Source organism: Cynocephalus volans, chromosome 11, assembly GCF_027409185.1.
Source record: "Cynocephalus volans isolate mCynVol1 chromosome 11, mCynVol1.pri, whole genome shotgun sequence".
Taxonomy (NCBI): Eukaryota; Metazoa; Chordata; class Mammalia; order Dermoptera; family Cynocephalidae; genus Cynocephalus; species Cynocephalus volans.
In genome coordinates, this window is record NC_084470.1 from 58416789 (window position 1) to 58432970 (window position 16182).

The window sequence follows — 16182 nt, forward strand, 5'->3', positions numbered from 1 at the left end:
GTAATTGAAAGGTGAAGCCTTGAAGAGGTGATTGGATTGTAGGACCGTGAAGTAGTGAATGGATTAAAAATGGTGGTCAGGGGCGTGGCTTGGAGGGCTTTAAAAGAAGAGAAGAGTGTCTCTACTCACTCTCTGCTTCCACCACCTTGCAATGTGAGATACCTGGGTCACTGTTGCCGCCAACAGATTGTCTTTGGACTTCCCAGCCTCAGAAACTGTAAGCAATAAATTTTATTTTCTTATAAATCTTCCAGTTCCGTGTATTTTGTTATAACAGAAACAGACTGATACACCCCTTCTTTCATCTTTAAAGTGGGGTAGCATAGCAGTGTGGCAACCATCATGGGCTAATGACTCAAAAGCCCCCTGCTACCTTCTACTTTAGTGAGAAGACACTTTTTTTTTTTTTTTTTTTGGTGGCTGGCCAGTATTGGGGACCTAGACCCTTGACCAGGGTGTTAACAACACCACACTCTAAGCAAGTGAGCTAACTGGCCAGCCCCAGCAAGTAGACACTTGAAAACACTCACTGTTGCAGACTTCTTTGCAGCTGGGGTGACTGTGTGCCTCACTGGATGGAGCTTTCAGGTAAGCCTTTATAAAAAGACAAACTCAGCTGCCTCTCCTCCACCTGCGTGGAATATGGACACAATGCCTAGAGGTAAAGCAGCTATCTTAAGACAATGAAGACAAAAGCTATGGTCTGAGGGTGAGGAGTAGGAAGATGCTAGGTCCTTAACATCCTTCAGCAGCTACACTAGTCTTTACCTACCTCTGGACTTCCTGTAAAGTGGGAAAAATAAACCCCTATCTCTCAAATCCATCATTGGTTAATAAACCCCGATTACTGTAAGCCACCATTAGTCTCTATCACTTACAGCTAAAGGCAATCCCAACTGATACTCAGAGTCCCTGGACTACAAGTTGAAAAAGCCCATTACAGTCCCAGCTCGGCCAGGAATAAGCCGTGTGGTCGTGAGCAAGCCATTTCCCATCTCTGGGCCTCACGTTCCTCATCTCTGTAACAAGTAGAAGATAGTGTCTTCTACCTCTTGCTTTCTGTGGTCTCACTCATTGTTCATACTGTGCAATGTGTAATGTGAAACTTTTTTTCCCTTGAAATAAGGCTACTTCTTTCAAGGTTACCTAAATGTTTCCTTATTCCTGTGACCTCGTGCCTAATTACAAGGGCCTGTTCCCTTTGAGTGGATGTGACAAAACACACAACTTTGGGGCATTCCCTGAACATTAAGTCCCCTTAGCTAGATCCTTTTTCTCTCTTCCTTTGGTTAATTTCATTTACTTACCCCTGGGGAAAGCACAAGGTGGGGGCTGTTTCTACTTTAAAAATGGATTGTGGTGTCCACCTCTACCCCAATACTTGCCATGTGATTGCTCTTCTTGGGGCCTCAAATGCATTGTTTGTGAAATGAGAAGGTTGCCAACTTTCAAAGGGCCCTTCAAGCCCTGGCATTCGAAGACTAAATTATACCTTCCGAATTTCATTTCACATTGTGATAGTACTTCCCCAGTTGCTAAGTGCTTTGCTGTCTGGTGCGGCAAGATAGGCATTCTATAACTCTGAGGTAGGCTGTGCTGGTATTATTGTCCCCATTATGAAGTTGAAAAAATAGATTCAGGGATGTAGAATAATGTGCTTAAGATCACAGCTGGGGCTCAGGATACACCACCCTAAAATATGACTATAGGAGACCAAAATGTGCCACCCCAGAATATACTTCTTTGGCATATTTGAGCTGGTTATTCCAAGAAACTGCAGACACAGGAGTAGCTCTGAAAAGCTACTGTTGGGGCTCAGAGGCTGCTACCCCAAAATATGATGCTCTGACATGCTAGAATAAAGAAGCAGCCTCAAAGTCTCTCTGACTTTCCCTGTCCCAGCCCCATCAATCCTCTTTACTCTCCAAAGGATGGGGTGATAGAGTTTTCTCTTATCTGCCTAAAATCCAGACCCACCAAAAGAGAAGACAGTTACCTCTAGTCCTTTCCCTGAGTTTTCATTAAATTAATTCATATCATAGGAAGGAAGATTTTAGTTTGTCAACACACCTGAATAGACTTTCATCACAGACCATTGTCTTCTTTGGTCCCATTTAGTATTTTGAAGAGAATCATTTACTAGTCATTGTCTGCTCTGTAGGTCTAATAAACCTTGTTGCAGGCCAGTGGATGTTCTCCAGGCCCACTGAGTCCTCCTAAAAATCATTAGCCCCCATCTTCCCTTTCACTGTGAAAATTGGTATATAAACTTCTGAACCCAGTGTAAAATTGGGAAAATGATTCTTTTGTGATTCTCCCATTGTATTAGTTAAAGGTTCTCTAGACAGACAGAACCAATAGGATATGTACATAAATATATGAGAGGGGATTTATTAGGGGAATTGGCTCTTGCTATTACGAAGGCTGAGGAGTCCCACGATAGGCCATCTGCAGACCGGACGTTGGTAGCGTGGCTCAGTCCAAGTCCGAAGCCTCAGAACCAGGGAAGCCAATGTGTGATTTTCAGTGTGAGGCCAAAGGCCTGAGAGCTGGGGGTGCCGCTTGTGCAAGCCCTGGAACCCAAAGACTGAAGAGTCTCAAGTTCAGATGTCCACGGAACAAGAGAGAAGAGTGTATCCCAGCTCCTGTGGAAACAGAGTGAGAGATTTGCCTTTTCTTCTGTTTTTGTTCTCTCCAGGACCCCAGTGGATTGGATGGTGCCCACCCATATTGGGGGCAGATCTTTCCCACCCACGCCACTCAGGCTTATGTGCTAAATGCTAATCTCTTCTGGAAACATCCTCATAGACACACCCAAAAATAATGCTTTACCAGGTTTCTACATATTCCTTAACCTAGTCAAGTTGACACCTAAAATTAACCATCATACCTGTGCCTTGTTCCCTCCCAGCACATTAAAATAATAAAATTTGTTGTGCCTTTTCTTATTATTAATCTGTTTATCAGCTGATTTTTCAGAGCATCTTCAGGGTGCTGAAGGAGTTTCCCCTTGACCCCTGCACTATTCTTTTGTAAAGGAAATGTACATCTATAAAGGAAATCTATATTAGTAAAGTACCTGTATCAGGAAAAGAAGTGCTCCAAACAACTTTTATTACCCGAAAGACTTTTTATCTGCATAGCAGGACAGCCTTTGATCACCATGCATTTCTTCCCCTCACCCTCCCATGGCTTGTCCTTGTCGTGCCCCCCTCCCCAGGCCCTGGGCTCCCATTCCTTTCTGTAGCTTCAGTCATCTCCGCCTTCTGAGAGTCTCATATTTTGTGGGGCTCTCACGTGCATGTATGTAATTTTCTTCTTTTAATCTGTCCTATGTTAATTTAATTCTTAGCCCAGCCAAAGAACCTAGAAGGATGGAAGGAAGCCATTTTTTCCTCCCTTACATTACACAGCTAGCAATGGGAGATCCATAACTAGAGACCACATTCCTTGACTCCTTGCTCAGTGCTCATTCCATCATACCTTGATTTTTTTGTTTTTTCTCTTTCCCTTTTCTCTCCAGGATCCGTTTCCTGGCTATAAGTCATAACCGCTTTCACTGTTCAGAGCTCAGCATAGGTCCCTCAGAAGGCAGAAAGCAACTCTGGCCAATTCTGCAAGCCTCTGGTGACAGCCTACTCTAGGAAAGATTTTCTGAGAGGAGATGAAGACAAAGGGATTATTTTAAAAGACATTTGCCTTAGCTCCTTGGCACTTCTTCACTTAGCTTGCAATCAAACATTTGGCAGGTTGGAACAAATTAACTTATATTTAGAAAAGAGCTGCACATATTCGTGGAATTCCTGTGGGCATAGTACACACTGTCTCAAGTAGAATTCAGGGGACTTTGCAGGGGAGCATTTGAAAAACATTAACATTTGTATTAGGAAAGAGTTTAAAACTTATTGAAAAGTTCCAGGAATAAATACGTTATGTAGAACCCTCATATACCCTTTACCAAGATTCAACTAATTTTAACATTTTCACCATTTGCTTAATTATGAGCTGCACACACATACCACAAACAAATAATATTTTTTGAGCCATTTGACTGTAGGTCACATACATCATGGTTTTTTACCCCTAAACACTTCAATGTGTATTCTTAATAATAAGGACATTTCTTATAACAACAATACAGATATCAACTTCAGTAAATTTAACATTGATTCTATAGTTGTATCTAATCTACCATCCATATTCCAATTTTGTCAATTGACTCAGTAATGTCTCATTTTTTTTTCTCCTCCAGAACAGAATCCTGTCTGGGATAGAATATCAAATTCAGTTTTCATGTCCCTTTAATTCCATTAATAAGGAACACTTTCACAGCCTTTTTGTGTGTGTGTGTGTGTGTGTGTGTGTGCATGCGTGTTGATGATTCTTTCCTAAACCAATCTTTACTGTGATGGTTGCACAGTAATAGTTCTCTATTTCCCCCTCTCCCACCACATTTACCTGTCCATATGCAGCTTTGTGATATAAATTGTAGCCCTTCCTCCTGTAGTGATGCAGTTTTGACCTCTGTTAAGGTAAGAGAGATCTAGAGTTTCACTAGAAACAACCATTCTTGTCTAAAAGCAATAGAGGGGCTGGCTGGTTAGCTCAGTTGATTAGAGCACAGTGTTGTAACACCAAGGTCAAGGGTACAATTGGCTAGGCTGCCAAAAATAAATAAATATAGAAATAAAGGTAATAGAGGACTAAAGGAGATAGCCTGCCTTGCCTAGTCCTTGAGAGCAGATGAAGGGTGACTTGGAACAGTCACTCCAAGTATTCCAGCTAAAGGATATGAGACCTTCAGAGAATCAAAGCAGCACAGAGGAATGTGCAGGGACTTCACAGACAGCCCCAGTTTCAAATTCTGCCTCTTCCTCTTACCTGCTGTGTGACCTTCAACCACTCACCTTGCTTCTCTTGGCCTCTGTTTCCTAACTTACCTTATTCTTACCTTAGAAGCTCATTAGGAAGATAAAGGGAAACAGTACTTATATTTTGCTAGGCCTCTAGTATGCTAAATGAGAGGTGCATATTATATAGAATATGGGAAAATTATGTTGTGCTTAAATCATGTTTAATTTCAACAAATGTTTACTCAGAACTTAACCATGCACCAAGACACTGTGCTTGGAACTGGAGACAAAATAAATCAGCCCTCAAAAAGCTCACAATCCTGAGGAAGCAAAAGATGAATTTAATTCCACTCCTACGTACTTACCCCAGAAATAAAAACATACATGTAGACAAATATTTGTTCAAAAGTATTCATAACAACTTTATTATTAATAGCCCCAAACTACAAACTTCTGAACACAGATAGATTGTGCCAGAATTGAACCGAATTTAAAGGACACCTGGCTGGTGGTCCCTGCTGAAGGACTATTTGCTTGGTGTGTGGGAGAAAAACACAGTAGTATTCTGTGTTGATTGTTCAGTGTGTTAAATAAAAATGATTAAAGACCATTGTTTTGGACTAATTGCCTGTACTAGGCCCCAACAGACCAAACTAAAAACCAAAATGGAGTCACCCCTACCAAGTTCCATAACTTAGCTTGTGGTCTGACCCTCCCAGAAATCAGGGGAAAGAGATAACAGCCAATTTCCCAAACAGGCCCATTTATGTCTTCAATAGAGGGCTGGCTGGTTCTTGGTTGGTTAGAGCCCAGTCTTATAACATCAAGGTCAAGGGTTCGATCCCCATATCTCACAGCTGCCTAAAACAAACAAACAAACAAAAAATCTTCAATAGGTATGATAATGAAGTTCCCTCAGCTTTAATCCTTACACAAAAGAGATAGACTGAAATAACCTGATGTTAAATAATCAGTTCTTTTCCTATTGTTCTGTCTCTAGCACCCCACCTTACAGGGAAAGTAACTTTGAAATGACCAATCCACTTTTTGTTCTTTGTTTCTACTTTCTTCAGCCTTTTCTGTCTATAAAGCCTTTGTTATTTGTAATAAGCTTTAGAACACTTCCCTGACTCTGTTGGATGGTGTTTCCCAGATGGATTCTCACATTTGGCTTCCAATAAAGTTTACAAAATTACATTTCCCTCCACAGCCTTTTTTTCAGTCGACAAGTGAGAGAATAGGAAAAAGCACTCTGGTTTGGTTTTTTCCCCTATATCATCAGACAGCCCAGATATCCATCAACAGATGAATGGAAAAACAAATAATAGTACAACCATATAATGGACTACTACTCAGCAATAAAAATGAACAAACTACTGATTTATGCAATGATATTGTAACCATGGTGATAGCTGACAGCTTGACTATGTTCTTGATCAAACCGAGTAAGAAGAACCTTACTTGCAACCAATTGAAGTCCACAGTCCAGTGACCTCACTCCATGAGAACAAAAGGAAAGACAGACTGACAAACACACAAATAATAGGACTTTATTGTACAGAGAGAATACATGCCAACGTGTGTGCGGAGGTGACCTCAGAAAGAAAATGAGAACCACACCATGTGTTCCCAAGGGGAGGGTTTGTATATTGTCCTGGGACAGGAGTGTTTCTCTATCCTAACTATGGGGAGGAATATTCCTCTGTGGAGGAGGATCTAAGGTAATTAAGGCCTAATGAGGTAGTATCAGCTTCTGGCCATGAGTGGGAATTACTTCCCTTAACCTTGTCTTTGTCCATTACAGATGAAAGGTTGTAATGGTGGTTGTTTTGGAATTTCTTTTTTTTTTTCTTTTTCTTTTTTATTATTTATTTATTTATTTATTTATTTATTTATTTATTTAAAAGATGACTGGTAAGGGGATCTTAACCCTTGACTTGGTGTTGTCAGCACCACGCTCTCCAAGTGAGCGAACCGGCCATCCCTATATAGGGATCCGAACCCTTGGCTTTGGTGTTATCAGCACCACACTCTCCCAAATGAGCCACAGGTCGGCCCCTCGTTTTGGAATTTCTGATCATGCACAGGAATTATTTCCCTTAACCTTGTTCTGTCCGTAACAGGTGAAAGGTCCTAATGGTGGTCATCTGCACCCTTACTTCTCCTTGTACGCAGGTGCAACAGTGTAGCATGCTGGTTGGCTGTGTGGTTTAGCTGTTTGCCAGTGCATTATGAGTCCATTTATTGCCAGGCAAAGAGGTGGTAGTGTTGATTCAGGCTGCATATTTATGAGTAGCTTCCCTGGGTGTCCCTATACTATTCCTGCCTCAACGGGGAAAATTCTACTGGGTCTATTATTTAACCATTGCTTAAACTTTCTTGCAAATGGAGCAGAGTCAAAATTTGCAAGTCATGCAACTTGGGCATGTGCAGTAGGAAAAGGCTTGACCTCCAAATAACACCCAGAACCAATGTTCCTCCCCACAGAACCAAGGAGGCCCATACATGGGAAGAACCTGAAATGCTGTAGCCTTTTCAGAGGTGAGGGGTCCATTGTCCCGGAAGTTCAGGTGCTGAGACCCACCATTCCATACCTTGCCATAAATGGCCAAACTTAACGCCACTCAATCAAAACCTGCCACACTAGTGTTTCCACATACCAACCTATCCCCTAACCCGTAAAAGTTTGATCTAACCCCAGATTGGGGAGACAGATTTGAGTTTGCCTCTTATCTCCTTGCTGTTTGACCTCGAAATAAAGCCTTTCTTTTCTCAAAAACTGGTGCCATGGCATTGGCTTTTATGCGCATTGGGCAGTGAGCCTTTGCTCCATAACAACATGTCTGAATCTCAAAATCATTCTGAGTGAAAGAAGCCTTATATGAGAATATATAGTGGATTATTTTATTTATATGAAGTTCTGGAATAGGCAAAATAGGAAAAAATATCAGAATTGTTGCCTGAGATGGGAGTAGGGGAGAGGATTGGCTGGCAAGGGGCAAAAGGAAACTTTCTGGGTGACGATAGATAGTGTACTATACGTCAATAGGGGTTGAATTACACAGGTGTATGAGCTTGTCAAAATTCAGCAAAAGTATACTTAAGATTTGTGTATTTCCTTGTATACAAATTTCACACCATAATACAAAAAATTGTAAATAATTATTGAACTCTGATTAATGATATACATCTAGAAGTATGTAGGGAGAAGTGTATTGATTACAGAAGTTTGTAATTTACTTTGCAATGTATCAAAAATAATATGGATTAATAGATGGATAGATGTTGCTTTGCCTCCCATGGATTTATCACCTCTCTTCCCCTGGGTGACAGAGCCACAAAAGGATTACTCAAAGCCCATCTCTTCTGAGCAGTGAGAGATCTGGAAGGGGTTAATCTCCCAGAACCCTCAAGAGCAAGGCATTCCTTCCTTGGGAAATTAACCATGAATTGTGGTTCCCTCCCCACATTTATTTTCCAGGCCAGGAAGTTACAGAAAAAGAACATAGGTGGGGTAATAGTTTTACAATAGAGGCTGGTAACAAGCAAAGTGACATTCCATAATGCAATTTGCAAGAGGTTAAATCTATCCACCAACAAAAGCTTGATCTTATCAAACACTGTTTTTCTCTACAGCAGTATCCCAGTATCTTTACATATCAATCAGTAACTTGTCTGTCCTTAAGATAGCAACCTTGCTGTGTTACAATCCTTTATCTTACAACAGAGACTTTTAGCCTGGGGAAAGATTACTGTCTTTTGCAAGTTTAACATTTTTTTTTTTTTTTTTTTTTTTTTTTTTTAAAAGATGACCGGTAAGGGGATCTTAACCCTTGACTTGGTGTTGTCAGCACCACGCTCAGCCAGTGAGCGAACCGGCCATCCGTATATGGGATCCGAACCCGGGGCCTTGGTGTTATCAGCACCGCACTCTCCCGAGTGAGCCACGGGCCGGCCCGCAAGTTTAACATTTTTATATGTACTTTTAAGAAGTTAGGCTAGGGGGCCGAGCCCATGGCGCACTCGGGAGAGTGCAGCGCTGGGAGCGCGGCGACGCTCCCGCCGCGGGTTCGGATCCTATATAGGAATGGCCGGTGTACTCACTGGCTGAGTGCCGGTCACGAAAAAAGACAAAAAAAAAAAAAGAAGTTAGGCTAGGGCCAGCCCGTGGCTCACTTGGGAGAGTGTGGTGCTGATAACACCAAGGCCACGGGTTTGGATTCCATATAGGGATGGCCGGTTAGCTCACTTGGAGAGCGTGGTGCTGACAACTCCAAGTCAAGGGTTAAGATCCCCTTACCGGTCATCTTTAAAAAAAAAAAAAAAAATTAGGCTAAACCTGAAACTACAGGGAACTAGATTCTGTGAAATATACTTGCTTTATAAATGTAAGTATACTCCACAGATAGAGGCATAGAAAGATGGTTAGATATGTGATAGAACACGTATGATAAAGTGTTAATGGTAGAAACAAGGTGCTAGAGATATGGGTGTTAATTGAACTTGGCTGTATATTTGAAATGTTTCATATTAAAATGTTGAGAGGGAAAGACATTCACATGCAATGCTATAAGCTTCAAGTCAGACTTTGACAAATGGTATGGTAGAGAAATAACCAGCTTGCTGTGGGAGTACAGAAGAGAAAGTGATTATTTCTTTTCTTTTTAAAGATGACCAGTACGGGGATCTTAACCCTTGACTTGGTGTTGTCAGCACCACGCTCTCCCAAGTGAGCTAACCGGCCATCCCTATATAGGGATCTGAACCCTTGGCCTTGGTGTTATCAGCACCACACTCTCCTGAGTGAGTCGCGGGCCGGCCCTGAAAGTGATTATTACTGATGGGATGAATGGCGGGGTGTGTTGTGGAGGATCAAGGAGAGTCTCATAGAGGAGGAATCCTAGGAACTGGACCTGAAACACAAGCTTTTAAAGGCAGAGAAAGAGGGAAATGGGGAAAAGGAAAAAAACAGGGCAATGTGAAAATGCAAGGCCCACTTGGGAAGCTACAAGTGAGCAGAGAGATTTTGGAGGGTGGTATGGCAGGAGAGGAGGCTGATAAGCTGAACTGTGCCAGGCTGAGAAGGCCTTGAAAGACAGACAGGGGCATCTGGTTTTGATTCAGTCAACAATGGGGAGCCACTGAACAGGGCGCATGCGTGTGTGTGTGTGTGTGTGTGTGTGTGTGTGTGTGTGTGTGTGAGAGAGAGAGAGAGAGAGAGAGAGAGAGAGCTGTGCTTTGGAAAAGAGTCATCTGACAGCCAGAGTAGAGAAAAGCCAGGGGAGAGAGCCAGCAGTGGGGAGAGCAGCAAGGATGGTGGTCAAAGTTTTCTATTTTTTTTTTTTTTTTGTAAAGATGACCGGTAAGAGGATCTTAACCCTTGACTTGGTGTTGTCAGCACCACGCTCACTCAGTGAGCTAACTGGCCATCTCTATATGGGATCCAAACCCGTGGCCTTGGTGTTATCAGCACCACACTCTCCCGAGTGAGCCACGGGCCGGCCCAAAGTTTTCTACTTTTTTATTAGCAAGCTAACAATGTGGGCAATTTTTGTGACAGCAAATTTCCATGATATGACTTTCCTAGAGGCAAGTCAGGAAGATAATGCAGTTTGTCCTAATTTCCAGTTCTCTGGGAACTCTAATCTCCTCAAAGAGTCCCTCTTCCCTTTTGAAGCTCTAGGCTGTTTGTGGACCCTCCCCCCACCCCCCACCCCCCTCCTCCCACCACCCCTGGCCCTCAGCCACCTCCTGGAGGATGCAACTCCAGAATGAACCCACCACGAGTTGTGAAACCTGGTTCCCAGTCCTGCTTTTGCCACCTTCCCTCTCTGTGCCCCAGGATCCTCATCTGTAAATTGGTTGCATCGGCCTGACTGTTCTCCAGGCTTCCTTCCAGTTTCAAGACTTCTTTGATCTAGTCTTCCTGCAACCAGTCTCCTAGGTTCTCTCTCACATGTTCATTTTCCCCGTGACTTGCAGATGTCTTTCTGATCATAGCCCCTGCTTTGTTCTTTCCAGCTACCTGTCTTACTTCTCTCCTCCCCAGCCAAGCGTGCCACTGCAGTATCAAGTATCCAGCTCTAGCTCCTGTCTGGGGCTTGAAAGAGCCCTGTTGGCAGGTCAGGGTCTCTGAGCCTCAGGGGCTGAGTAGGTGAGAGGGGTAACAATTCCCACCTTCCTGGGTTGTGGCCAAGAACAAAGGAGTGACATGTGAAAGGAACCTGGCCTGGGGCCTGCCACCCCATAGACAATCAGTTCCTCTCCTCCACACCTTCCCTCATGTCCCAAAGTTCAGAGGTGACATGTGATGACTTACCTGAAAAGGATCCTGCAACAGTCACAGCCCTCCTTTGTCCAACAGCCACAACACCTACTTTCCAATTCTCACACCATCCCTGCAAGGAGACCAGGAGATATATTCCCCTTTTTCTGAACCCTTACTGAATTCCAGGGAGAGCTCAAACTTTTACACCCAACATCTCCTTTTAGTCTCACATTTGTCCCCCTTTGACAGAAAAAGAACCGAGGGCTCAGAGAGGCTACACAACTTACCCAAGGTCACACAGCCAGATCCAAGAAATTCACAACCAAGGTATCAAAAGCAGCAGTTACTTGTATCCTATGCACCCAGCACTGACATTTACAGTATATAATCGCCACAGCTAGACCCCACACAGGCCCCAAGGAGCTGACAGAGCAGAGTCAAACACGCTCCTGTCAGGGGCAGCCTGTCCAGGGTCCTCGTGCACAGATGGGAAGACAGGGCAAAGGGATGGGTTTCGCTTATTGGCCTGGGACAGCAAGAGAGAAAGGCTCAAAGGTGGCATTTGCTGCTTCCTTAGGGACTGTAGGAGTCCCCCAGACTTGTTCATTCATTGAGCAAATCCTGAAACTTCACCTGGGGGTGAATTGTTGCGGGTGGGGAGACAAGGCAGAGCAGGGCCTTCGAAGTTCTTTTGAAGTCAAGGAGTCAAGAAGTTGAGAAATGGAAAGGCTGATGCAGGATGAACATGTTCAGAGAAGTAAGAGCAGAGAGGGAGAGAAAAACCTCAGCAATGGTGAAGGACGTTTGATGGGGGGTGGGGTAGGAAAGAGTAAAAGAAGTTTAAATGCCACAAAAAATGATTACATTATATAATGTTGAATATACCAACTATCCTGACTTGAGCATCACATATTGCACTCTGGTATTGATATTCAATGCAGTACCCCACAGATATGTACAATCAATTATGTTTCTTTCTTTTTTTTTTTAAAGATGACCGGTAAGGGGATCTTAACCCTTGACTTGGAGTTGTCAGCACCACACTCTCCCAAGTGAGCCACGGGCCGGCCCTTATGTTTCAATTTTTAAAAGAAGTTTAAACACACCTCTAGGGCACTTAAGCCCTCCTTAGAGAACTCACAGCTTTCTTGAGGGAAAATCCATAACCATCTGAAAAGCTGTATGCCAACACTGAGTGTCATCTCAAGTTCTTGCCAGGTGCAGGGCAGAGACAGTGTCTGCTGCCATGGTCAGTGGGGTCCCTCCAGGCCTCAACTCCTGACTATGGCTTCCAATGCCTGCTGACCAGCCAGACCATGCATGTTTAACCTTCTGTTTATATACCCAGCACCACAATTATGGTCCTAATAAAAGCTTTGGAAGAATGTAGCTCTGATGCCACCCCCAGGAGGCCTTCCCTGACTCTTCTAGGGGAAAGGGCTCATGTCTTCATGTTATGTGTTCACCAGATGGTGAGCCTGCCCTGCCCTGGTGCTCTACACCTTCTGACTCTACACTCTGGCTCCTCTGCAGCAGATGGTGCCGGGTCTTCTTGTGGTTGTTCTTTTTTTAAAAAATTTATTTTATTTATTGAATCAAAATTGATTATATATATTTTGGGGGTTGAACATTGAGATATGTTGATTAAATCAATATTACTAGCATATATATTGTTACAAATAGTAATTATTCTTTATGCCCCTTGTCCAACCTCTCCTCTTCCCCTATTCCCTCCCCCTCCCCCCTCTAATTGCCCTAGATTTCTTCTCTCCTTCTGAAAGAATAATGGTTACTCTGTTAATTTGTTGCCTAGATGATCTGTCCAATGCTGAGAGATGTGATCGGGTCCCCCAATATTATCATAGAGCAGATGTTTCTTCTGTCACTCTGAAATGGGTTTTGTGCAAAGAGACATCCTCTTCTTTGTCTCTGCTGGTGACTCTTATGTGAATGCACTCCAATGGTTGGCAGACCATCTGCGTGGTGGTTGTGGCATCTAGCTGCTTTTGCAGCAGCCATGATTATTGTGGTGGCTGTGGTGGGCCACCCATGTAGAGGTGCTGTTTTTGGTATGCTCCTTGGCACTGGCAGTGTGCCTGGTTGTGGGGTGTGCTTGATCCCCTTCTCCATGCCTCTGGTCCATGGGCAGGCCCCAAGGCACTGGTGCCATGTGCCTAGTTGTACGAGAGGGAGTCAGTCCCCTTCTCCATGCCCCAGGTCTTTGGGCGGGCCCCAAGGCACTGGCACCATGTGCCTGGTTGTGGGAGGAGGTTCCGGACCCCTTCTCCATGCTTTGGGTAACCAGGTGGACCCCAAGGTGCTGGCGTTTTGTGCCTGGTGTGGGAGGAGGGTCCAGTCCCTGGCTCCATACCTTAGGTCACTGGGCAGGACCTGAGGCACTGGCTTGGTGTACCTGGTTGTGGGAGAGAAGACCAGTCCAATTCTGCATGCCTCTGGGCCGGGCGGGCCCCGAGGTGTTAGCACAGTGTCCCTGGTTGTGGAAGAGAGGTCCAGTCCCCTTCTCCTTGCCTCGGGTCCCTGGGTGGGCCCTGAGGTACTGGTGTGGGTATGCCTTGTTGTGGGAGGAGGGTCTGGTTCCTGGCTCCATGCCTCGGGTCCACTGGGTGGGACCCAGGGTGCTGGCTTGGTGTGCCTGGTTGTGGGAGAGAGGTCCATTCCACTTCTCCTTGCCCTGGGTCCCTAGGTGGGCTCCAAGTTGCTGGCATGTTGTGCCTGGTGTGGGAGAGAGGTCCAGTCCCCGACTCCATACCCTGGGTCCCTGGGTGGGCCCCAAGGCGCTGGCTCAGTGTGCCTGGTTTTGGGAGAGAGGTCCATTTCCTTTCTCCTTGCCTCGAGTTCCCGGGCAGGCCCCAAGGTGCTGGCATGGTGTGCCTAGTTGTGGGATGGGGGTCCAGTCCCCTTCTCTATACCTTGGGTCCCCGGGCGGGCCCTGAAGCACTGGTGTGGTGTGCCTGGTTGTGGGAGAGAGGACCATTCCCCTTCTCCTTGCCCCGGGTCCCTGGGTGGGCTCCAAGTTGTTGGCATGTTGTGCCTGGTTGTGGGAGAGAGGGCTGGTCCCCAACTCCATACCCTGGGTCCCTGGGTGGGTCCCAAGGCGCTGGCTCAGTATGCCTGGCTGTGGGAGGGTGGTCCGGTCCCCTTCTTCATCCCCTGGGTCCCTGGGTGGGGTCCAAGGTGCTGGTGTGGTGTACCTGGTTATGGGAGAGAGGTCTGGTCCCCTTCTCCATGCCTTGAGTCCCTGGGCAGGCCCTGAAGCACTGGCATGGTGTGCCTGGTTGTGGGAGAGTGGTCCAGTCCCCTTTTCCTTGCCCTAGGTCCCTGGGTGGGCTCAGAGGTGCTGGCATGTTGTGTCTGTTTGTAGGAGGGTGGTCTGGTCCCCAATTCCATACCCTGGGTCCCTGGGTGAGCCCCAAGGTGCTGGCTCAGTGTGCCTGGTTGTGGAAGAGAGGTCCAGTCCCCTTCTCCCTTCCTTGGGTCCCTGGGAAGGCCCCAAGTTGCTGGCACAGTGTGCCTGGTTGTGGGGGGTGGGGGTCCAGTCCTCTTCTCCATGCTTCAGGTCCTCATGCTGGCCCCGAGGCACTGGTGCAGTTTGCCTGGAAATGGGAGTAGGGTCCGGTCCCCAGATCCAAGCTTCCAGTTCCCAGGCAGGCCCCAAGGTGCTGGTGGTGTGCCTGGCCTGGAACTAATTTTTTGTCCTTTGCTTCTAACATGGGGGAACTTCCTGTGGGAACCAGTACTTGAGCTGTGTGGTTGTTTAAATTGCTACTTTGCTGCTGTTTCACTAGGGAAAGCTTTTTATGCAGCTCAGGGTTTAATGGCTCATCTTATAGGTACTTCCAGCTCTCCAGAGACCCAGTGGATCTGTGTTCTGTAGAATCTCTGTCTGGGCCTGAGTTTTTTCATCAAACTGTACCCCATGCAATTCTGCATTCCTGACCAGTCTCCTCTGAGTGGTCCTGCACTGATTGGGGAGTGGATCAGCTGCCATTGCTGTGTCCCAGTGTTCTCCCGGTGGGCCTGTCTCCCCTACCACCAATGCTCCAAACACTTCCCATGGGATGGGCCCTGCGCCGGTCCCTTGCGATGACTCACTGGCCTCTGAATGGCTTCCTTTTATCAGTTGTTCTGGTTCCTCGCTCCTTTGTGGATCCATGAGAAACCTATTAGTTGTCTTGCTGTCCTGGGGGCCGCCAAGGCCCTCTTCTCCCCTGCTGCCTCCAAGTAACTCCATCTGAAGGACACAGCTGCGGCTTCTGCCGGCTCCTGCTCCATGTGCTCAGCAGCTCCAGCCTTAAATCAGCTGCAGCCCAAAATGCTCAGAGCAGGTTTTTCTTTCTCTCATCATATTTTCTTCCGCCTTCATGAACTCGGTAGGTCTCTCCTCCTCTTCCCCTGAGCTCCAGTGGCTCCAGCTTGGCTGATGTTACATTTTTATAGGTGTAAATTTGGTTGATTTGTGGGAGAGAGTGATGCTGTGGTCCATCTATTCTGCCATCTTGATTGGATCCCCCACCTTCTTTTTGTTGTGGTGGTTGTTCTTGGTTGTACTGCTCATGTCCACTGGATAGATAACACCAGACCGGAAAGCTGAATCTCCATGGGAGGCCAGATCCCTTAGAATCCCACACAGCCCTAACAGCCCCTAAGTTCTGAACAGACAAACCATCCCGCCCTCGTCATCTGTGGCGATTTAGAATATGTCCACAATTCTTTGACACTTTTCCCTTTCAAAGGTGAAGCCTAACTTCCCTCTCCTTGAACATGAGCCAGACTTAACTGACTAACTTCCAATGCATAGAATGAGGCAGAATTGAGCCTATATGACTTTGGAGGTGTGGCCATAAAAAGATCAAAGCCTCCTCTTGGCTCCTTTCTCTTGGATCACTCACTCTAGGGGAAGTCAGTTACTATGTCATAAGGACAATTGAGCAGCCCTGTGAAAGAGCCCCTGTGAGGAGAAAGTGAGATCACCCACCAAAGCCAGCACCACTTTGCCAACTGTGTGAGTGCGCCACCTTGGAAGGGCATCCCCCAGTCTTT